This window comes from Dipodomys ordii, unplaced genomic scaffold (assembly GCF_000151885.1).
Source record: "Dipodomys ordii isolate 6190 unplaced genomic scaffold, Dord_2.0 Scaffold164, whole genome shotgun sequence".
Taxonomy (NCBI): Eukaryota; Metazoa; Chordata; class Mammalia; order Rodentia; family Heteromyidae; genus Dipodomys; species Dipodomys ordii.
Window position 1 is genome coordinate 1446846 of NW_012267380.1, and position 21354 is coordinate 1468199.

Sequence of the window (21354 nt, forward strand, 5' to 3'; positions counted from 1 at the left end):
CCCCCCCCCCCCCCCCCCCGCCCCGCAAAACATGAGCTGTGCACGTGTTACTTACTTTGCTAGCCCTGCCATAGTTCCAGAGATCAGGTAGCTCACACAACATACACTTATTTTCTCCTTGCTCTGGTGGCTGGAAGCCATCCTCTGGCAGGTATGGTTTCTTCTGTGACAACTCTTTGCTTTACATGGGATCACCTTGTGGTATGCTCATGTGATCATCCTTCAGTGTGTCTGAATCCATGTATAAAAGGACACCTGTCTAGTACTGGGTTGTTTGCATCTTCAAGATCGTATTTTAACTTGAGCCCTCTTCAGAGGCTTTCCTTCAGTTCAGCGATGGATCCTAGGGTACTGGGCTAGCAGTGCAGCTGAATTTGAGGGTACACGATTCAATCCCTAATTGGAGGTTTCTCTCTCACTCCCGCTTCTTCTGCCTTTCCACTTTGTTTCCTTCCTTTTTGAAATCTCGTTTCACCAAAGGGAAGTCCAAAAAACAACAGGGAGGACAAAGTCATTTATTTTGGTGAGGGGAGCAGCTGGAGCTAGGAGTGAAAATGTGATGTCTATTGGTGCTTATTGCCCTGGTACATTTGGTTCTGGTTTCCCACAGAGGAAAGTTAGCTGTGTTTCCCAGGGCTCTGAAAGTTTGTTGTTAGGAAGTGAAAGGGCAGTAGTTAATCCTACAGCTTTTAAGAAGCCTGGAAATGTGAGCACTCTCTCCTCTCAACTCTTCCTCCTGCAAGTAGCTCAGGGATGTGCTGAGCACACAGCAGGAGGACAGGAACCCTCTGCCATAGATGAGACACTGCCTGGCATCTGCCAGGTGCCAGGAAATATCTGTCAAGTTGAATCACCTAGTTTACTTGAGTTAGATAGTTTGTTCTTCTCCAAACCTACTATGAGAAGTTTTTCTTGTGTTTTCTAATTCCTGCCCTTCTTTCCAGTTCTCAGTTCTAGCTTATGTCATTTCTTCCCATTGTCTTTGTAATTCTCAAGCAGTTTATTAAATGGAGACAAGCTTAACTAGACATTAAATAATTGCAGGTGTGCAGCTGCACCAAGCTGCTGTCCTTTAAATAGGAACGTGTGCAGTACTGTGGGATGAGATTGTGCATTACCTCAGCAGCTTACAGGAGAAGGAGACCTTGCATATTGTGAGGTAAGGAGCATCAAAGCTTTGGGGCTCAGCAGTCACAAAGGCTGGTGTGTTTCCACAGGTAAGCTCAGCCTTGTTATTCTTATTTGGAATCTTTTCTTGCTGGGGAACACCTGAATTGTTCTTTGACTAGAAATCAGTTATTACATTTTGGAGTTTTCCTTCAGTCATGTGATCTGTTAAGCAAGATTTTCCTTTTCTTAGAGATTTGCAGTGGGTCCAACAGTCTAAGATACTTGGTGCTCATCCACAGTGCTTTCTGTATAGGTGTGCCCTGTCCTCATCCTTAACAATTGCAGCTTTTCTGAGTGTTTTAGTGTGTGAATTATTGTGCCACAGCCAGTTTGTGTTCTTCACAAACTTTTTTGTAACCACAGTTTCAGATGGAGAAAGCAGTACACAGAAGAACTGTTCAGTGCAGAACTTATAGCAGGCTGTTCAGAAAGTATTTCCTGGTCACACTGGTCAGGAGACCTCCTGATTGTGATGACCGGGGCACATGAGTCTGCCCTAGTGCAAGTGGAAGAATGCCCTGCTTCTACCTGCCTGCCGTGCGACTTGTTTTGGGTGTGCCACCTATGTATGTTCATCTCTTGTTTCCTTACCTGGGTTGTTGTGAAGGTGAAAGGAACAGTGTTGTTAGCCTTGGTCTGGGTGACATGCAGATGCAGTGTACTGGCCTTGGTTTGGATGCCAAAGAGACATTTTTGAACAAAACAGTTTAAACCCCCACTTAAGGGGGATTAATACACCTGCATCGGGTCTTGGAATTCCACTGGACAGTCCAGTTGGTGGGAGAACATGACAGGTAAAACACTTAAAGTTTTATTTGGTAGTTTAGGCCTTTTCCTGGTGCAGTAGGTCTGGGCGTTTGGGCTTTTGGATGCAGAGTTGGGGTACTGAATGTGAAACTGCCTCTTCTGGGTCTCTGGCTCCAGAAGGACTCTTAACAGTGAGCTGTGAGTGACGTGTTTGATCCTTTGAAGCTCTTAGTCAAAGTCAGTTTGTTTCAGGAAAGTCTGGATGGCTCCAGGAAGGCACTGGTGTTTAGCTTACCAAGCCCTGCCTCCTATCCCTGCTTTTATTGACCTCTGAAACATATGCAGAAAAAACTGTCCTAAGGCCTCATAAGCTTTCTTTACATGGGTGACCAAGATACCATCCTGTCTGACAGTTGTTTGTTTTGTGCAAACAGCAAGTCTCTGAGAGCCTTTCAGAAGCACTGAGACTCCAGGATCAGCTAGAAGAGGGGATTAGTGGCAAGCTCCACTTCCCAAAGGACCCGAGTGGTGGTCAGCAGTGAGTTTGGAGCCATTTCCAGGCCACACCATGGTGCTCACAAGCACCCAGAAATGCTAGCCACTCTCATGCTGCACAGAGTGTTGGGTCCTCATTATTTAGAGCATTTGCACCAGGCATATAGTTTGTTATTTTAGATAATATGTTTGGTCACAGTTAAAATCCCATTATGTGGTGACTATTTGCTTTCTTTGTTCCCTGTACTGTCTTCTAGAGGAGGAGCAAATAATGTTTGAGGATGAAGAAAGTCCTGCTTTTGTGGCTTTTTATTGAATTTTGTTTTAGGATAGTTAGGTTGTAGATTTTATTTATTTATTCATTCATTTTGAGAATCCTTTCAGAAAACGATCTCTGGCACATAACCAGTCCTACCTTTAATTATTTCTGCTTTTTGCTGTAGAGGCAAGGACATTTTGGGGGGGGGGCTGAGGGAGGAGCATAGACTTGGTTGACTCAGTCCCACCACGCTGCCTGGGTGGCTACTTCTGTCCTAGGGGTGCCTTGCTTCCTTGTTGAGTGCTAGGAGCTGTCACAAAGTGTTGCTGTGGGATTGCTGCAGCCAGCAGACTTAGCAGGATTGCACAAAACTGGCAGGTGGCCAGGTTTAGACTACCTGGGAAGAACAGGCTGGAGGGCAGAGAGGAAAGCTTTAGCAAACTCTTTTCTTCCTCTCTGGTGGCATTTATCCAGTTTTCACTGGATAAATGCCACCAGAGAGGAGGCTCTTTTGTGTATTTCCCAGGAATGGGGTAGCAGAGTGGATCTGGGTTTAAGAACTTAGTGTGAATCCCAGGAGGGAGAGAGGGTTTTGTATAAATCACAAACCACCTGTTTTGCAGTCCAGGTGGAGTGAAAAGTACAGTTAAAAGAGGACTAAGTCTGAGCTGGAGGGCCCACTGGGGGAGGTCTGCAATACAATCAACGATTTTACTCCATGAAGTGGTTGCCACAAGTTCTCCCCTCAGAGTAGGGTGGAGCCACGTCTGATGGGTTAAACCCATGAGTGTGCTCTCCTGTCTGCTGAGATGTTTATGACTACTACAGCACACTTTTGTTTCACCTGTCTGTGGGTCAGTAGTGCAGGTGGCAAGGCACCCATGTGTTCGATTATGCTGTGAAAGGGCACAAGAGGGATCTTCTTGATGTTGAACCTCTGCCATGAGTATTTCCCCCTGTAAATAAGCCAAACCAGAGCTGTAAACTGTTTTAAGAGCTGGGTGTGGGGAAACTAGAAACAAGCCAAGAGGCTGTCCCTGTTCTCAGTATAAATACTGATTTATGCTTCCCTGCAACCTCCTAAATAGTGTTCATCTGGCAAATTTAACTAATTGCTTCAGTTATATCACCCAAAGATCTTTTCCTTTTTAGTTCTTTCCTTTTAAAAAATTCTAGAGAGGAAGTGGTGCTATGGCTCAAGCAGTAGAGCATTCGCCTTGAGCTGAAGAGCTGAGGGACAGCGCCCAAGCCCAGAGTTCAAGCCCCAGAACCAAAAAATTAAAAAGCTACAAAAAATTCTAGAGAATGACAGAACCTTTTCAAGTCAGCTGAATAAATCAACACAAGTCTGAGCTATTTGGTGTGACTTTCTTCTGCCCTTTGAACTGAAGAAAGATCATTTTCCAGCTCTCTATTGTCAGAAAACAAAGCAAAATCAAATCAAACAAGTCCCTTAATTCCCATATGTGGTTTCTAAATTATCCTTTTATATACCTTACTTGTGTGCAGCATGTACCCGAGTATCACTGGGAGAGCTACAGTTTGTCAGAGTTTAAATCTTAATTAGCTTGTGAGATTGCATCCTTTTGAAGCTGTATACCACAGGTGGTTGGCTAGTTTTCCAAAAGCAATTAAAATGCCCACTGTTATAATTAAGCTTGTTATTGGTTGTATGTTCTAGTTATAAAATGTATTGGTAATTAAGGAAACAGAGTGTGAGGCTTTTGGCTTTGCTCTTTGGAGTGCAGTGTATTGGTTCTACCCCAGTCTCTAGGAGAGTGGCTGGTGTGGATACCTGGTGGTGGGTTCTTTTGTAGGAATTTAAGTATCTGTTGTTACTCCTTGAAAAACTATAGGTTTTTGGACAAAAGCTAAGTAGGAATTTGCATTCCTGGTTATGGTCCAGTGGACAGAAGGGAGTCTAGACCTAGAGTTACAAATTGAAGTATCTTATCTGATACCTCTCTGAGGAGTGCACTGTCTTATATCTAAGATGATTTGAGTGTGACATTCTTTGGATGATCTGGCTATGTCTATGCTAAGAAAAATTCAGTCTGTTAAACGAATGTCTTTCTGTTGTTAAATTTCACTCTGTTATTAAAAGGGAAGCATTGCAGACCAACCTATGTAGTATCTGTTGAATGGTGTTGCAGGTAGACGCTGTTGAATTCCAAGCATGATTTGGCCCGTGGGAGAAGCTTTGACTTTCAGAGCTGGTCTGGCAGATATGGTCCTTAAGAGTTTGTTTGCCTTGCATATTGCACAACTCTTTTCTTTCTTCCTGCTGGCTCCCCCTCCTCTTTGTGTATTAATACTAGGCTGGCATAGTGAATGAGACCATGAATCAAATGAGTCATTCAGGTCAGGTAGAACAGTATTTTAAGTGTGATTGAGCTTTCTTTCTTTCTTTTTTTTTTTAAATTGTTTTATTGTAAAGATGCTGTACAGAGGGGTTAGTTACATGAGTAAGGTAATGTATTCATTTCTTGTTGAACATTGTTACCCCCTCCTTTGTTTTTTCTCCTACTATCCCTTTTGGAATTCCTTTAACACTCCTATAAGAAACCCGACCGTTTAGTTTATGGGGTTACATCCTATTGCTTTGGCCTGTTTGTGTTCCACATGTGATTAACATAAAACTGAAGGCTAAAAGATGAATGTAACTTTCAGAGTTGGGCAGGAGTTGGGCTTCACCTCATGCTGAAGCCAGACAAGAGAAAGGTGGTTGGTAATTATTATTTGTTTTTCAAGAATAGTAGAAAGATTGAGTCTTGTTTTAAATTTACTTCTTTTGACTGTTTCTTTAAAGTTGTGATTTATGTTACAAATTATTTTCTTGATTGTAGACAGATTAGAATTATTAGTGGTGTGTTTTATGTGGGAAAACCAGTGCTCATTTGTGGGTGTCTGGATTTTTTTCTTTTTTTTGTTTTTTTTTTTAATTTAATTTAATTTAATTTTTTTTCTTTTTTTTGTTTTTTTTTAATTTAATTTTATTTTATTTGTGAACATACTGTACAGAGGGGTTACAATTGCATGGGCAGGATAATGCGTACATTTCTTACCAAGCATTGCAGCCTCCTCCTTTGTTTACCCTTCCCATCCCTTCCCAGCCTTCCCCCTCCCCCCATCCCAATCCTTCTCCTTTCCCCCTCCCCCCACCCCCTTCCCCCCCCACCCCCCCGCACCGACGTTGTAAAGCTCGTTTTGGACATGACAACTTGTACTTCTCATTGTTGCATCAGATCCACCTGTATCCTTAAACAACTGGTTTTTCCCCATCTCCTCCACAAGTTATACTGACATCAAATATAGTGAAAGCAGGGGTTATACTGTGGGGGAGGGACATACAAAGCAACAAAGAGATAATCTTATAAATGCGTTAGAAACACATGCATGAAAGAAAAAACATTAAAATACATATCTAAGGGTTCATTTTCCTGACATCACATTATCTGACCTTTTCTGCTTGACTCATACATATACTAGATATTGCAAATAAGGGAAACCATGGGACCTATGTTTCTTTGGGCCTGGCTTACTTCACTTAATATAATTTTTTCCAAGTCTTTCCATTTCCTAACAAATCCCACTTTTTTTAAATTTTATATTAATAGGGTTTTTGAAGTGTTAGGTTTTACATTCAAGTTGATGATTCATTCTGAGTTTTTTGTGCTTGATGGAGCATGGATTGAAATAATGTTTTTCACATGGAGAGCCAATTGTTTCAACCATCCTTTATCAAAGATTTAATTGTCTGGAGTCTGTGAGCAGCTTAGTGAGCCCACTGCATCTGTGTGTCTCGCCCTTTCCTCATGCCTTGAGTCATGTTCCATCTTTATACCAAGTCTTAAAATGGAACTCCTTATACCTTGCTTGTTTTTAACCTGGTTTGCTGGTTCTGCTGCTTTGCCTTCCATAGCAATTTTAGAACTACCTTAGCTACAAAAAATAGCCTTTTGGGAAGCCCTTAGCTACGGTAGTCATGCTGTGACAAGACAGGGGATCGGCGAGCTTGGAGTGAAGTTTCTCTGTGCTTCATGGCCTGAAGTTTTTCTCTCTGTGCTGTGTACTAGCAACGGACACTCAGAAGGATGTTTAGCCCCTGAAGCAGCAGTTCTTGATATATGTCTGTGGAGAGTGTCACAGAAAGTGACATAAAATCCAGAGATCCAGTCAGATGCAGAGAATGTGGATACAGAAAAATGTACAAGAAAAGGACTAAAATATTGTTGGTTTTTGATGCTCAGTGAATCATGAAAACACTGGAGTATCTTCATTTTACTTGAATTTGCTCCATTAATGGTTCTTGTTATTATGTGACTTAATTTAGCAGCACATACTTTATGAGTATAAAACTATGTATGTATGATTTTATTTCATGTTAAAAACAAGATTGTGCCAGGTGTCAGTGGCTTACGCCTGTAATCCTAGTTACTCAGGAGGCTGAGATCTGAAGATCACAGTTCAAAGCCAGCCTAGGCAAGAAAGTCTGTGAAACTCTTACCTCCAATAAACCACTGGAAAACTGGAAGTGGCGCTCACCTTGAGCTGAAGAGCTAAGGGATAGCGCCTAGGCCCAGAGTTGAAGCCCCATGATGACGACCAAAAAAAAAAAAAAGAAAGAAAAAGATTGTATTTAGGTATCAATACTTACTTTGTAGAAGGAATTTGTTCAGTTATATAACTTATGTATTCTGATTCAACAATGAAAATTAAAATTGCTTCCATGAGCCCAAAAAATAGCTTTCTGAGATTCTTTTAAGTTATAAATTTTTTATTATCTTTATAGTACAAATTAATGGATTTCACTGAGATACCTTTTGAGATCTTGATTGAAATTTCAGTGTCAAATGTATAGATCTGTTTGGGAATAGTTATGATATTGAATCTTTTAATCCATGATTAGAGTATGCTTCTTACTTTATTATTTATTTATTTATTGTGAAAATACTGTACAGAGGGGTTACAATTACATGAGCAAGGCAATGAGTACATTTCTTATCAAGCATCGTTGCCTCCTCCTTTCTTTCCCCTTCCCATCTCCCCCCCTTTCTCCCCCCTCCCACCCTCCATGCCATTTCACCCCCTCTGCCAAAGTTGTAAAGTTAGTTTTTTGACATAACATTTTGTACATCTCATTGTTGCAATGGGTCCACCTGTATCCCTAGTTAAACAACTTGTTTTTTCCCTGCCCCTCCACATATTATACCAACATCAAATAAAGTAAAAACAGGGATTATACCATAGGGGAGGGACATACAAAGCAACAATTGGAAACAATATTGGAAACAATATTGGAAACAATAGCAAGAAAAAAAAACATTTGAGTCCTTATCTTGGGGTTTATTTCGCCTAACATCAACTTATCTGACCGTTTATGCATCTTATTTTAGCTATTACAAACTTCTTTCCATCAACATTTTGAGCAGTCATTGTACTTGTAATATACATATTTATTTGACTTTTACAATACAGCTTTAAGAAGTTCAAAGCTGAAAGCTGGTAGCTCACACCTGTAATCACACACACACACACACACACACACACACACACACACACACACACACACACAGTTCAGAGGCTCTTCTTTGATCCTATTTTTTTTTGGGGTCCGGTCATGGGGCCTGAACTCTGGGCCCTCAGCTCTTCAGCTCAAGGCTAGCACTCTACCACTTGAGCCATAGCGCCACTTCCGGCTTTTTTCTTTTTGCTTATATGGTGCTGAGGAATCGAACCCAGAGCCTCAGGCATGCAAGGCAAGTGCTCTACCACTGAGCCATCTTCCCAGCCCTGATCCTATTCTTAAGATAAGTTTATATAAAAAATTTTGAGGTTAATGCCTTAGGTTACATTACTTTGACATCCCCAGTTACATTCTGGGGAAGACATGGTTATACCTGGCTTAGTCTGAACAGAAACACCTGACTTTGAAGTGAGTTTGACTTCTTGGGCTAGTATACCTTTTCATTAGACATGAGCAAGAATCCAAAACCAATGCTTCACCAACCTCCCCCCCAAGAAGCAAAAAGAGACAAAATGTTTCAGAAATGTTGAGAACAGTTGTAATCTAATGTGTTTGGATGAAGCTTAACTGGTCAGACAAGCTGGCCCGTCTGAGACTGAAGAGCTGCGTAGAGTGCAGCCGAGAGGACTGAGATCTCTGGGAGCATCTTCAGTTTTCCTTAACTGAAGGCAGTCACAGGTATATTGGAAGTTGAGAACAGAGGTTTCCTGGGGGCGGCGGGGCACTCCAATGGCAAGGTTCCTTTTACAGCCTTGGTTGAGAAGCACGGAGCAAGATCTGGTTACCTAGATTCTTCGTAGGTCTCCCTGAACTTTGTCTGAAGCCAGTCTAGTCCTGTCAGAAACAGAGGCATCGCCTTTCCCATCATTGAGTTATATCGAGTCTGGCTAGGTAGTCAGAGCTGAGACAAGGGCTGCTGTTGTATTACTAGTCGGTGGCCATTGGTCTCACATGATAATGTGACTGTACTTGGACACAGTGGGTTCTGTTGGGCACATAGTCAGAAGCACAGAGGTAAAAGAGCCCAAAGAGGTTTTTTTTTTATTTTTTTAAACTTGGAGCAGGCAAGGAACACACTGAGGCAAGTTCCCCCAGCTGTGTCCCTAGTCAGGAAAGCCTGGCTGCTATTGAGGAACAGGCACACATTGATGTGGAAAAGACTTGCTATCACAGGAAGAGGAAGTGAATTCTGACCATGCTCATGTGGCATATTCAAAATAGTGGACAGCAAGGCCTCTGGATGGAATACAGTATTGTAAGGAGTCATATTTACTTCAGGTCACCTGCTAGGGTGGGATGAAATGATTCAAAATTTTTGTTGGGCCTGGTCAGAAATCTAAAGCTCACTTAGAGGTCCTCAACCACTCATTTAATGGGACAGCAACCTTTTCTTCCAAGCATAGGAAATTGTCCCCAAAAGGGACAGTCTAGGAGGTTCAGGTTTAGATGATAAGTGCTGGACATCTGTTAGTGGAGGTTTCTTTCTGTCAAGCACAAAACCCAGTGATTGATCATCTCAGTCCTCCTAACGATCTTGTGGGGTGTAGGTATGTGATGATTCCATTTGTGAGTAAACCAGGTAGAGAGGAAGCACGGGACTTTCTAGTAGATGACAGATGTGTGAGAGGGTGAACCCAGCAGTGGGCTGTGGAGCCGAGACTAAACCACTGCATCACCATCCAGCCAAAGAAGGTGTCTATTGCAGGGAAGCCATCATTAAATCTCTCTCTACTGGGGATGATGGCCTTGAGCTTCACTTCTCTTTAGATTTAGAAATAAGAGAGCCTCTGTGGATAATAATGACTTTTCATTTCTGATAAGCCCCTTTCAGAAGCCCTAGCCTTTAGACTAGCAGGCATTGGAGAACAGAGGTCATGGAACAGCTGTGACAACACAAAAGAAACAATGATATGGGTAGAAGATTTTCTGAAGTGTGATCTTTTGGAGTGATTTCTTAATGAAATGGAAAGGGAGGCTTTTTCCATCTCTGTGTCTGTCTGTCTCATCTCCTCCACCTGATATACTCTGTCCTTATTTTTACTAATTGGAAACTATTTTTGATACATTTTTTAAGCATTAAATCTGTGCCTGCCAGCAAAAGAGGTCAAAACAGTTATTTGAACTTGGACTCTTAAGTATACATCTCTGAAGGTTTATTGAGTATCTCTTATATGCGAGGCATGTCACTTGAGCATGTGATGTGGCATCAGAAAACTAATTTTAATAGTTAGGTTGCAGTTTATGTTACTTTGGCTGGAAACCCCATCTTTGCATAGTCCATTTTTCTCATATCAGACAAAGGTTCTCACTGATGTAATGTATACCAAAGATGATTATTTTCAACTATAAAGCAGTATTACCCATCATCCTTGAAGAAAGCACAGTAGGTCAGGTGCATAGGTGTTTGTATTAGTTTCTTATTTGCTGCCATAACAAATTGCCACAAAGTTAGTACCTTGAACACAAATTTGTTATCTTGCAGTTCTGGAGGTTGGGAGTTCAGCATGTACAAAACAGGGCTAAATCAAGCTATCAGCAGGGTTACATGTCTCCTGAGGCTCTGGGTGAGAGTATATTACCACCTGTGTTTCAGAATCTGAAAGCATCCCACATTCCTTGATGTGTGGCTTTGTCTTTTCAGAGCCGCCAATAGCAGATGAGCTCAGATTCTCACAGGGATAGGCCTCTTGTCTTCCCTACTGCTTAGTTAGCCACACCTCCTTTCTCTATTTTAGAGGGGCTTGCAATTCCATTGGACCCATCTAGAAAATCTAAGATGATCTGGGTATTTTAAGATCAACATCCTTCACAGACATGAATTCTCTTAGCCACATGAAAGAACATGTTCACAGATCACAAGATTTAGGACATAGATGTCTTTGGGGGGGAGGGGAAGGTTATTCTGCCTGTTTTAGTTGGAGGGACTTTTGTCGCACTTTGGTCATTTCCTGACTCAGGGAAAATTATAAAATGCCTTTTACCTATTATTTTTGCATAGCAAGTTCAAGTAACTTGTGCTGTGTGTGAGAGGGGTGGGAGGCTTATTACCACATTTTTAACCTCTCTGTTAAATCCTCCCACTTCATTGTTAAGGGAACTCCAGCCACTTGACACTTAACAGTTGGTTTGTAGAATCCTAGTGTTTGAAGATACCTGGAGTCCCTGAGGGGCTTGTGTAGCATCCTCCAACTGGTGACCCCATCTGCCTATGCAGACACTTGCCTTCTTTGAGCAGTTCCTATTTTCTGTTCAGTAGTTCCTGCTTTCTATTGAGGGAAAGTTCTTTCTGTGGCTTTGGAGAACTAGTGGTTCTTGTTTTATTCTCTGCGGTCATATTGAATAAATGTAATTTCCTCTTTTATACTTGAGGCCCTTGAGAGTTTTTCTTTAAGACAGGTATTATAGCTCTCAAGTATTCCCACTCAGAAATCTCAATTTCTTCCATTGGGTCTCACATAAAACTATTTTGAGGCTTTGCTCCATCCTTCTGTCTCTCCTGGGTACAATGTGACATGAAGAAAAGGATACTCCAGGAAGATTTAACAAGAGCCTTTAAATGCCAGGACACTTGTCACACTGAGGAGGCTGGTGAGACCTTTGCCTTCTCCACAGAAGCACAAATCTCAGGCTTCTATTGTGGCTGAAGAGATTTGCTCTCAGGAGACCTATCTTAACCTTGAGGTTTGAGAGTGCAGTGGATGGCCACGGAAAGTTGAGGTATCTTTTGCCCTGGAGCTGTGTATGACAAGCTTGTGTCTTAGAATTCCTGTACATTTTGCATAAGAGACTTCGCTTCTAGTACAATGTTCTGCTTAAAGTATTCTTGTCATTGCTTGTCGTCTATGCCTGATGCCTGCATGCTCCTCTGTTGTTGCTTCGTTGTGTGGAAGGCATCACTACGACTGCTGAGAATCACAGGGGAAAGAACGGTGCAGAGCTTTATGAAGGAAGGGAAACAACGCTGCAGCACAGGATAATTAATAGCAAGTGGAGTGACAGTTTGATTCCCTGCTAGGGACCCTAGCATTGTTGAAGGGGGAAAAAGATCACTTTATTCTTTCATAGGGAGCAGCAGCTGTAATTCTGGTTGGATGGAATCCAATTAAAAAGAACTGACATGCAAATTGATGATCAGTGTAAGCATAGTAGTCCAGAAGAGCTGTGTAGGAAATAGTGGAGAATGGTATGAGTGATCTGGCATGGGAATGTTTGTGAGAGAAGTGGAAAGCTAATGGGTGGGCTAAAGAACAATTACAAGTCTGGAAGGCCAGCCAAGGAGAGAGCAAGCAACTGGTTGGTTACTTAGGCTCCCACCCTCCCCCGCTTTTTAAGGTAGGGTCTTCATATCCCAGGCTAGCCTACAACTGAAGATTCTCTGCTTTAGCCTTTTTAGTGCTGGCATTGCAGATGTGTGTTGCTTCATGTGGTCACTAAACTTGTTGACACTTTGGAATTGAGACATAAGATGTTAGGAATCATGGCCTTTCATAATAGAATGATTATAACTTAACTCTGAGGATCTCTATATTCAAGTTGGCATTCTTAAGTCTGTCTGGTGGGAGTCTGAGCCTGGTGTGTGTGAAGACACACATGTTGTACCCACCCTGATGATACGCTCCTAAATTTAGGGCAGGGTAGGAGACCTCACCATTTAATAGTAATGTTACTTCTAATTATTTTCAAAAGTGATAAAGTCATGCCCAATTTAGCTTTTGTGTAAATTTATGTTTGTATATAAAATTTGAAACTTTGTATGATTTGATGAGAAGATTTTTTATATGTATATATGCATATATAAATGTGTGTGTGTGTGTGTGTGTGTGTGTGTGTCTATGTGTTACTGAGGATTAAACTCAGGGCTCACACTTGCTCGGCTGGTGCTATACCACTTGAACCACACTACTGGCCCATAAATCCACATATTAATTTACTTAAATTACTATATTTTTATATACTTGCTGATACTATATTTTCATTTGAAATGAAATAATTGTAAGGACATGTAGCAGTTAAGCTTTTCAGTAACAGGAAAATTTGGCCAAAATTTTGTGAGAATGCAGTATATTGCATTTTAGGGAGGAAAATTCAGTTTAAAAGTCAGCTAGGTTCTGCTGTTACTGTGGGAAAAGGCTGCCCAGGTTATTTGATAGAAACTTAATAGAATCTCTCAGAACTGCAGTAGAAATGGCAAGGGAATATTTTGAGGAAGCAGGAAATAGGACCAGAGATTTTCCTAGGCTTTATCCTATTGAAGAAGGCGTGTGAAGGTGAAATGGAGTTCACCCTGAGAAAGAACAGCCACAAGAAGAGATGAAGCAGTGTGAACAGAGACTCACCAGGCAGAGGCAATCAGTCCTTGTGCTGGTCAGAGAATCAAGAGTGATCAGAATAGCTGGTCAGTCCAGGTGTGAAAAGGGCATCATACTCCATAACATTTTGCCTCTTGCAGTCCCTGTATTCATTCCCCCCACTAGACTCACATTGTACTACCCTCCTCAGGCAGACCTTCAGTGACTCAGCTGTGCAGGATAGGCAGCTCCCTCCCAGCTCTCTTTCCTGTTCCCCACTTAAAGTCAATTCCATGACAGGGAGGCTTTGTGTATTTCGCTGACTATTGGGATCCCAGAGACCAGTCCATAAAAATCTAAAGAAAGGATCTATAGAACTTCTCTTGCAAGGGTCTTGCATAGGGGCTGGGACCAAGAGGAATAGTAACTGCCTCATATAATGAGTTATGTGATGACCAGAGCTGTGACACTGAGCCCAGAGGGTATAGGCCTTTAGCAGTAAGCTGGGTATAGTCACCTTGGACCTGGATATTGAACAAAAGCAAGCAATTTTGTTTGGTGGTAGAGAGAAGACGGTACTCTAGGCTGGCAGACAATAGCTTGTGAAGTTGTAGAGATCTAGAAATGAATATTGTATTTGGAGTAACTGAACAAGTTCAGTGCTAAAGTGCAGGTGCATAGTGACACACATGAGAGAAAATTGGGAGATGGCTAGGAAGGGCAGTTTGAATGTATGTTGAGATCCACCTGAGAAAACTACTGGAAGAGGTTTGGAAGGGATGATCCCCAGGCTCTTCCAGCAGGGAGTCTGCCAATATTCAGAATATTAGTACTTAAGCCGGGCACCAGTGGCTCACACCTGTAATCCTAGCTACTCAGAGGCTGAGATCTGAGGATCGCTGTTTGAAGCCAGCAGGAAAGTCATGAGACTCCAATCTCTAGCCAAAGAGAACCGGAAGTGGCTCTAAGTGGTAGCATACTTGAGTGAGAAAGCTCAGAGACAGTGCCCAAGCCCCGCAACCTACAAAAACAAAAAACCTGTAGTGGTTGAGCTGGGTGCTGGTGGCTCACTCCTGTAATTCTAGCTACTCAGGAGGCTGAGTTTTGACGATTGTGGTTTGAAGCCAAGACAGGAAAGTCTGTGAGATTCTTATCTCCAATTAATCACAGAAAAACCTGGAAGTGGTGCTGTGGCTCAAGTGGTAGAGTGCTATCCTTGACCACAAGGAGCTCAAGGACAGTCCCAGGCCCAGAATTCAAGCTCCAGGACCAGCTTATAAAACAAGAACAAACAAATAGTGCATAAGAGTACATTAGAGGGGCTGGGAAGGTGGCTCAGTGGTAGAGCACTTGCCTTGCATGCCTGAGGCCCTGGGTTCAATTCCTCAGCACCACATAAGCAAAAAGAAAAAAGCCAGAAGTGGCACTGTGGCTCAAGTGGTAGAGCGCTAGCCTTGAGCTGAAGAGCTGAGGGACAGCGCCTAGGCCCAGAGTTCAGACCCCACGACTGGACACCCCTCCCCCCAAAAAAAGAGTGCATTAGAAACTGGGGTTGGGGAGGTGGAGGTGGGATGTAGTGTATGGTTGGATGTGACTTTTCTGACCTCAAAAATGCATGAGAAAGTTTGGGATTCCCATACTGAGGACAAATTTGCGTTGTTTGTGGGGCATGTGGTGGTACTGGTACAGGTGATAACTAATGATAACAGGCTAGGGTTCAGTTTTTTCAATGAAGATAAAGCTGTGCTCTTGTGTACACAAGAGCAAGAGGAGCAGGGAGGCTATTTTGGTTCTTCAACAAATATAAAACTTGGAAAATGCCTTGGCAAACAGCTTCATATTCTAGTCTATAGTAAGTGCTGCGTAACCCTGGACAATTTGTTTATCTGTGCTTCTGTTTTTCTTTTAAGGATGGACTTGGTCCTATAACCCCATCCCTGCTGTGTACAACAAAAATGCTATTTGGAAGTTTCTAAGAATAGAATATTTCAGTATAAACACTGGGCAATACCAGGAGTCCTTGGCTTTGAGAGGGAGCTTTTCTTCCTAGAATTTGGTGACAACACAATATCAGGTCTACTCACACCCAGGTATAGGAGGAACATGCCATCATTTCCAGGAGGTGCTGCAGACATTAGAGAGTGGAAAGCTTGTTTTCTGTATGTCAGAACACATTGATAAGTTGTGGTGAGGGCTGTGGCAGAACATGGCAGAAATGAGACAGGATTGGATCGTGTCCTGCATGCTGCTGCCCACCAGCATCTAGGTCATTGCATCCCTGCTCCAAAAGCTACCTGGTCTCATCTGCTCTTTTTTCAAAGCATCCGCCTGGGGCACCTGTCCATCCCATTAGCCTTGGTCATAGAAGAATCTGCTGTATAGACTGTACAACTCTCTGAACTCTTGCTAGAAAGTTTGGGAAACCTTACCTATTGAAATTCCTTCTCTTAGAGAAAGGTGAAAGAAAGGTGCTATCCCTGAGTGCTCAAGGCTAACATTCTGCCACTTCATCCACATCTTCACTCCTGGCTTTTTGGTGGTTAATTGGAGATAAGAGTCTCATGAACTTTCCTGCCCAGGCTAGCTTTGAACCATGATCCTCAGATCTCAGCCTCCTGAGTAGGTAGGTTTATAAGCATGAACCACCAGCACCCAGCTTACTTTCCTTATTTATAACTGGGGATAATAATACTGTCTACTCATTTGAAAACTAAGTGAGTAAACATGGGTATGCTGCTTGCATGAAGACCTGGCAATATGAGCTCTCTAAATGTTAGCTGTTGTTATTTCTGGCTTCTCACAGCTACTGGCATTTCTAAGGCCATAGCAGGAAGCCCTGGCCAGAGCCAGACCTTTTCTGCCTGCTGTGTTTAACCTGTTTAAGTCAGAAAGTGGCTTGGTGGCAGGGTGCTGGAAGTGATTCAGTAAGTGAGTAATGGACTGTTGAGCTTCACACCCTGGTGCCCTGGCATGGTGCGAGGGGCAGCTCATACTCATAGGGAATTCAGTGAAGTGGGTCAGTAGCTTAGTCTTCTGCTTGCTGACTCAGAAAGGTTGTGGGGGAGGTCTGGAACTCACCTGGATTGAAAACACACATCTCTAGCCCAGTGGGAAGGGTGTGTGTGTGTGTGTGTGTGTGTCTGTGTCTGTGTGTGTCTGTGTGTGTGTCTATGTGTCTCTGTGTGTCTGTGTGTGTGTGTGTCTGTGTGTCTGTGTGTGTGTCTGTGTCTGTGTGTGTGTGTCTGTGGTCTGTGTGTGTCTGTGTGTGTCTGTGTGTCTGTGTGTGCACAGAAGCAGTGCAGAGGTGCTCCTGCAGCAGCCACAGGGTGGCTCTCCTGAGTGTTAGCAAGGGATTGTGTGACCATGGAGGAAAACCACTGACCACTTTGGAGTGCCCCTGGCATTGTGTGTCACATCCCTTGGGTGAGTCACATTTCCCCCCTGACCTTCCACTTGTTTGCAGAATGATTAAATGGCTTCTTGGCTCTTTGTTACTCTAGACTCTCCCATGATGTCACAAGCTTTCAGTGGCTGAGAGGAAAGGGGTATTGCAGAAGGATCTGTCGTAGATCCCACTCTGTATAACCAATCTTCACCTTTTTCTTTTTCTTTTGGTTATTTGAAGAAGAGTTTGTTCAAAAGATCTGGAAGCATTACATCGTTGGACTTGTGAGGGAGTTGTCTCTTTAATCTCTCCTTTCCTTGTTTTCCTGCTATGATGGCCCCAGAACCACTGCCTCTTGCTGGCTTTCTGCATCAGCACTTTTGTGCAGAAATGAAAACATTGCACTTTTAAAGGCACAGAAAGCAAAATTACTGTAGCATCAGGATTCAAGGTTACAGAATTGGTTAACTTTCTGGTGTGTTTTGCTGAGCTGAATGAAAAAAGATCTGATTGAATGTTACTGATTTGGGATAAATATTAATAATCACAAAATCTGTAGTGGTCATCATCTCCTCACATATGTAAAGGATATCCAATGATGGTCTCAGACTTCGATTGTGACTGTCAGCTGCATACATGCATAAAATACGTGAAGCAGCTGGGTACAGAGGCCTTCCTTGGCTGTAGAGGAGTGAGTCTTGGGGCGGGGCTCTTGTCTAGAAAAGAAATCTGTTCTGGAATCTTGACTTGTAGCATATAATTTGGTATTGTTCAGGAAAAGAATCTTGTAATTTGGTACTATTCAGGTATATAAGTATCTAGCTCAGCTCTAGACCTTTATAGATTATCTAATAGATATAATGTTAGGGAAAAGCCACCAAAATTAGATTTTAACTAAAGTTAAGACTTAAGCACTGCCATGATTGGAAACTTTTAACACATGGCAGAGGAACATCACTAAATTTGACAGTTCCTAGTATGGCGTAGATCTTCCCTCACTTGCAATGAATTCACATAAAGTCACCTTTCTGGAGGCTGATGGGAGCAGTTGTTCTCTGTCCCAGTTGACTTTGCTTTAGGGAAAGGGGTAACAGCTGCATAATATGTCAGACGCTTCCCGTGCACCACAATACGTGTTATAAATAAGATAACAGCCCAGCCCTCGTGATTCAGACACGAAAGTTGAAAAAGGAATATTGGGATCATGGGACTGGATGACTGGAAAATGCAATCGTGTTCTGCTGCTGTTCCTGGCAGTTTGACTGTGACACAGCCTGGGGGAGTCAGATGTGTGCTGAGTACTTGGGGACGTGGAGGAGAGGGGATGAGAATCCTTTAGGAATCAGGCTCTGGACTACAGCAGGAAGTATTCTGTGTACGCAGTCAGGGTAGTCATGCCTGTGAAAAAGACACACACTGATGATGTGGAAATATGAGTTCCTTTTAGAGGGTGTTGCTGGAGAGCTGTGTAGACTCTGGAGGGCTCCAGAATGGGGCTGAGAATGGCTGCTAGCCCTCCTGGACTTCAGTGTCTCCTAAAATAGATGTAAACTTGAGCTGGAAGTTGCAGGATTAAGTCAGCTCACACTGTCCTCTATCCCCCTGTATGTAGGGGGCAAGACGGGAGAATGATGAAAGGGGTGACCTGATGAAGGTACATTGTACTCATAAACTGACATGTTAACTTGAAGCTCCTTTGCACAACTACTTAAAGATAATTTTTTTTAAAATGCATACAGGATGGAGCTGCCAGGGGCAATGTTGGGTGTGGTATAGAAACAGTAGATATGCACCATTGGCATCAGAAGTTGGGAGCCCAGTAACTAAGAAGAGCTGGATGGAGGGAGGAGTAAAAAGAGGTGTTTAAGTAGCCTCTCCACTCAAACAAAACAAAACAAAAACCTCAAAGTAGCAGTTCATAAGTTTCCTATGGGTTACAGTTTTTTTTTTTTTTGTCAGTCGTGGGGCTTGAACTCTGGGCTTGGGCGCTGTCCCTCAGCTCTTCAGCTCAAGGCGAGCGCTCTACCACTTGAGTTACAGCACCACTTCTGGTTTTCTGGTGTTTTTTTTGGAGATAGGAGTCTCACCGTCTCTCCTGCCCTGGCTGGCTTTGAACCGCGATCCTCAGATCTCAGCCTCCTGAGTAGCTAGGATTACAGGCGTGAGCCACCAGTGCCCGGCTACAGTTTTTTTTTAATTTAATGCACAGTTTATACTTCATGAAACACACAGATTTTAAGTGTACAAGCCAGTGAGTTTTAGGAACTATACATCCTCTATGTAATCTAGGTACTCATTAAGTTATGAAACATAAAGCCTAAAAGAAGACTTTGTCCTTCCTTCTAGTCAGTCCTTAGCCCCCAATCCCCATCAGGCAGTTGTATGTCTTCTCGAACTTCATATAAAAGGAATAATAATGCTCTTTTGTAGCTGACTTCTCTGGATAGCGATGTTTGTGAGACTTATTTAGTTGCCTGTGTCAGTTGTTAAAAGATGCACAATTGGTTTTAACCATTTTTCTGTTTATGAATATTTGAGTTGTTTACACTTGCTTATTATCAATCATGCTAGTACAGGTTTGGTGGACATGAGTCTTGTGTTCTTTCCATAAATGCCTCAGTGGAATTTTATCATCTGATGCCTAAGTACATGTTCAACTTGGTAAGAAATGGCCAGTTTTTCAAAGTAGTTGTTCTGTTTTATACTCCCTCCATCACTGTGTGAGTTTTGATTGTTCCACATCCTCAGAAACATTTGGTGTGATCAGTTTTTATTTTTCAATATTCCTGTGGATATAAAATATTTCATTATGGCTTTAATTTACATTTGTCTGATGATTAATGATGTTGAATACTATTTTCTTTTGTGAAATGTGTGGCCTTTTTGTCAGCTTTTATTTTCATTTTTTTGAGATAGAGTATTTTTTTTTTTTTTTATGTATCCAAGCTGGCCTTGAACTTAACCTCCTGTGCTGGCTTCCCAAGTGCTAGGATTACAGGCATATACTACCATAACATGCTGTGCTACAAACAATTCTATATATGAATTTGCCTTCCAGTTTCCTAGTGACATAGTTTGATAAATAGAAGCTTAACATTTTGATGAAGTATACTTTTACTTTTTTGTTTATGTGTTTTATCTTTTTCTTCCAGAAATCCTTGCTTACTTAGGTTACAGAAATACTTTTTCTTATTTTCTTTCACAATCTTTTTTACTTTTTGACATGTGATCCACCTCAGATTATTATGTGATGTAAGAATAAAGGTTTGTTTTCTAATGCGCATTTCTTCAGTTACTCTTGCATTTATTTGTTGAAAACACTTTGCTTTCCCCACTGAATGTCTTTGGCTCTTTTGTTGGAAATCAATGGCCTGTTTATGTCTATTTCTCTTTGTGTCTATTTCTGGACACTGTTCTCCATTGATTTGTCTATTTCTGTCCCAATATCACACTATCTTCATTAGCTAGCTTTATAGTAAGTCTTGAAGTGCAGTAGTGAGAATCTGCCCCCTCGTTCTTTTTCAAGATTGTTTATTTGTGGTCTTTTGATTTTTCCATATAAATTTTTAGAATCCATTTTGCCAATTCTACAAGACAAACCTGTGAGGCTTTAGAAAAGTCTATGTTAACCTAGGCCATACTCCATGCTGATTAATTCAGATCATTTGGAGATGGAGTTTAGGTTAACAGAAGCTGATTAACAAAATCCATTTGCTAAGTACTCTAGATTGGTTCTCAACTGTGGGTGCACTTAGCATAATGTGTTAACAGAGTTTTATTGTGGCACTCACAGAAGACAGTCTGCTATGGATTACTGGAGCAGAAGCCATTGGTGTGGAATGTGGGCATCAGAGTTGAAGTGGGCCCCCAAGTGGAACACATTGTTGATGCCTATGAAACTGGAGTGTTAGTTGGATGAAGAAGAGGTAGAGGAGAGAAATTTGTGTGGTCCAGAAAGGGGAGATTTCTGGAAGGCTAGTGGAATCTCATTGCCTAGGGGCTGGCTTTGTGTGGCTGCCATCTGATTACTTAGTATTTGTCCCCTAAACTTGCAGCCAGGCAGCCTACAAACCAGCAACTTGAAAAATAAGCCATGCTCTTGGCAAAGCAAATAAACACAACTGTTCCAGAGAACAGCTTTCCCTGGATTAGGGAAATGTTTGTCAAATCTACATAATAATGATGTGGGTAGGTACACTGTAGACAGGAATTGTGTGGGCTTATTGCCTTTTGAGGCATTCTTTTCAGTTTAATGTCTTTAGATAAACATTGATCCATCTATTCTTCCCCTGGGCAGATAGTTCAGTCAGAAGTGCAGCCTTTTTAAAATAAAGAAAAAGGATAGAAAGTTGCAACCCAATAATAGTGTTCTTTGAGCACATAGAAATGTGTGTAGGCTGGTAGGTGCTTGTTGCGGTTTTTATTTTTTTACAACCACATTTTCCTATTGAAAAGAGATTGCAACTAGTCAGCTGAGCCTTTC

At 42.0% G+C, this 21354-nt stretch overlaps 1 protein-coding gene and 1 pseudogene across 1 annotated transcript in view; both read left to right on the plus strand.

The window, feature by feature from the left end:
* LOC105998454 overlaps positions 1-6924 on the plus strand; it is a 51806-nt pseudogene extending 44882 nt beyond the window's left edge.
* Auts2 (autism susceptibility candidate 2) overlaps positions 1-21354 on the plus strand; it is an 824367-nt gene that overhangs the window by 90481 nt on the left and 712532 nt on the right. The window lies entirely within an intron of this gene.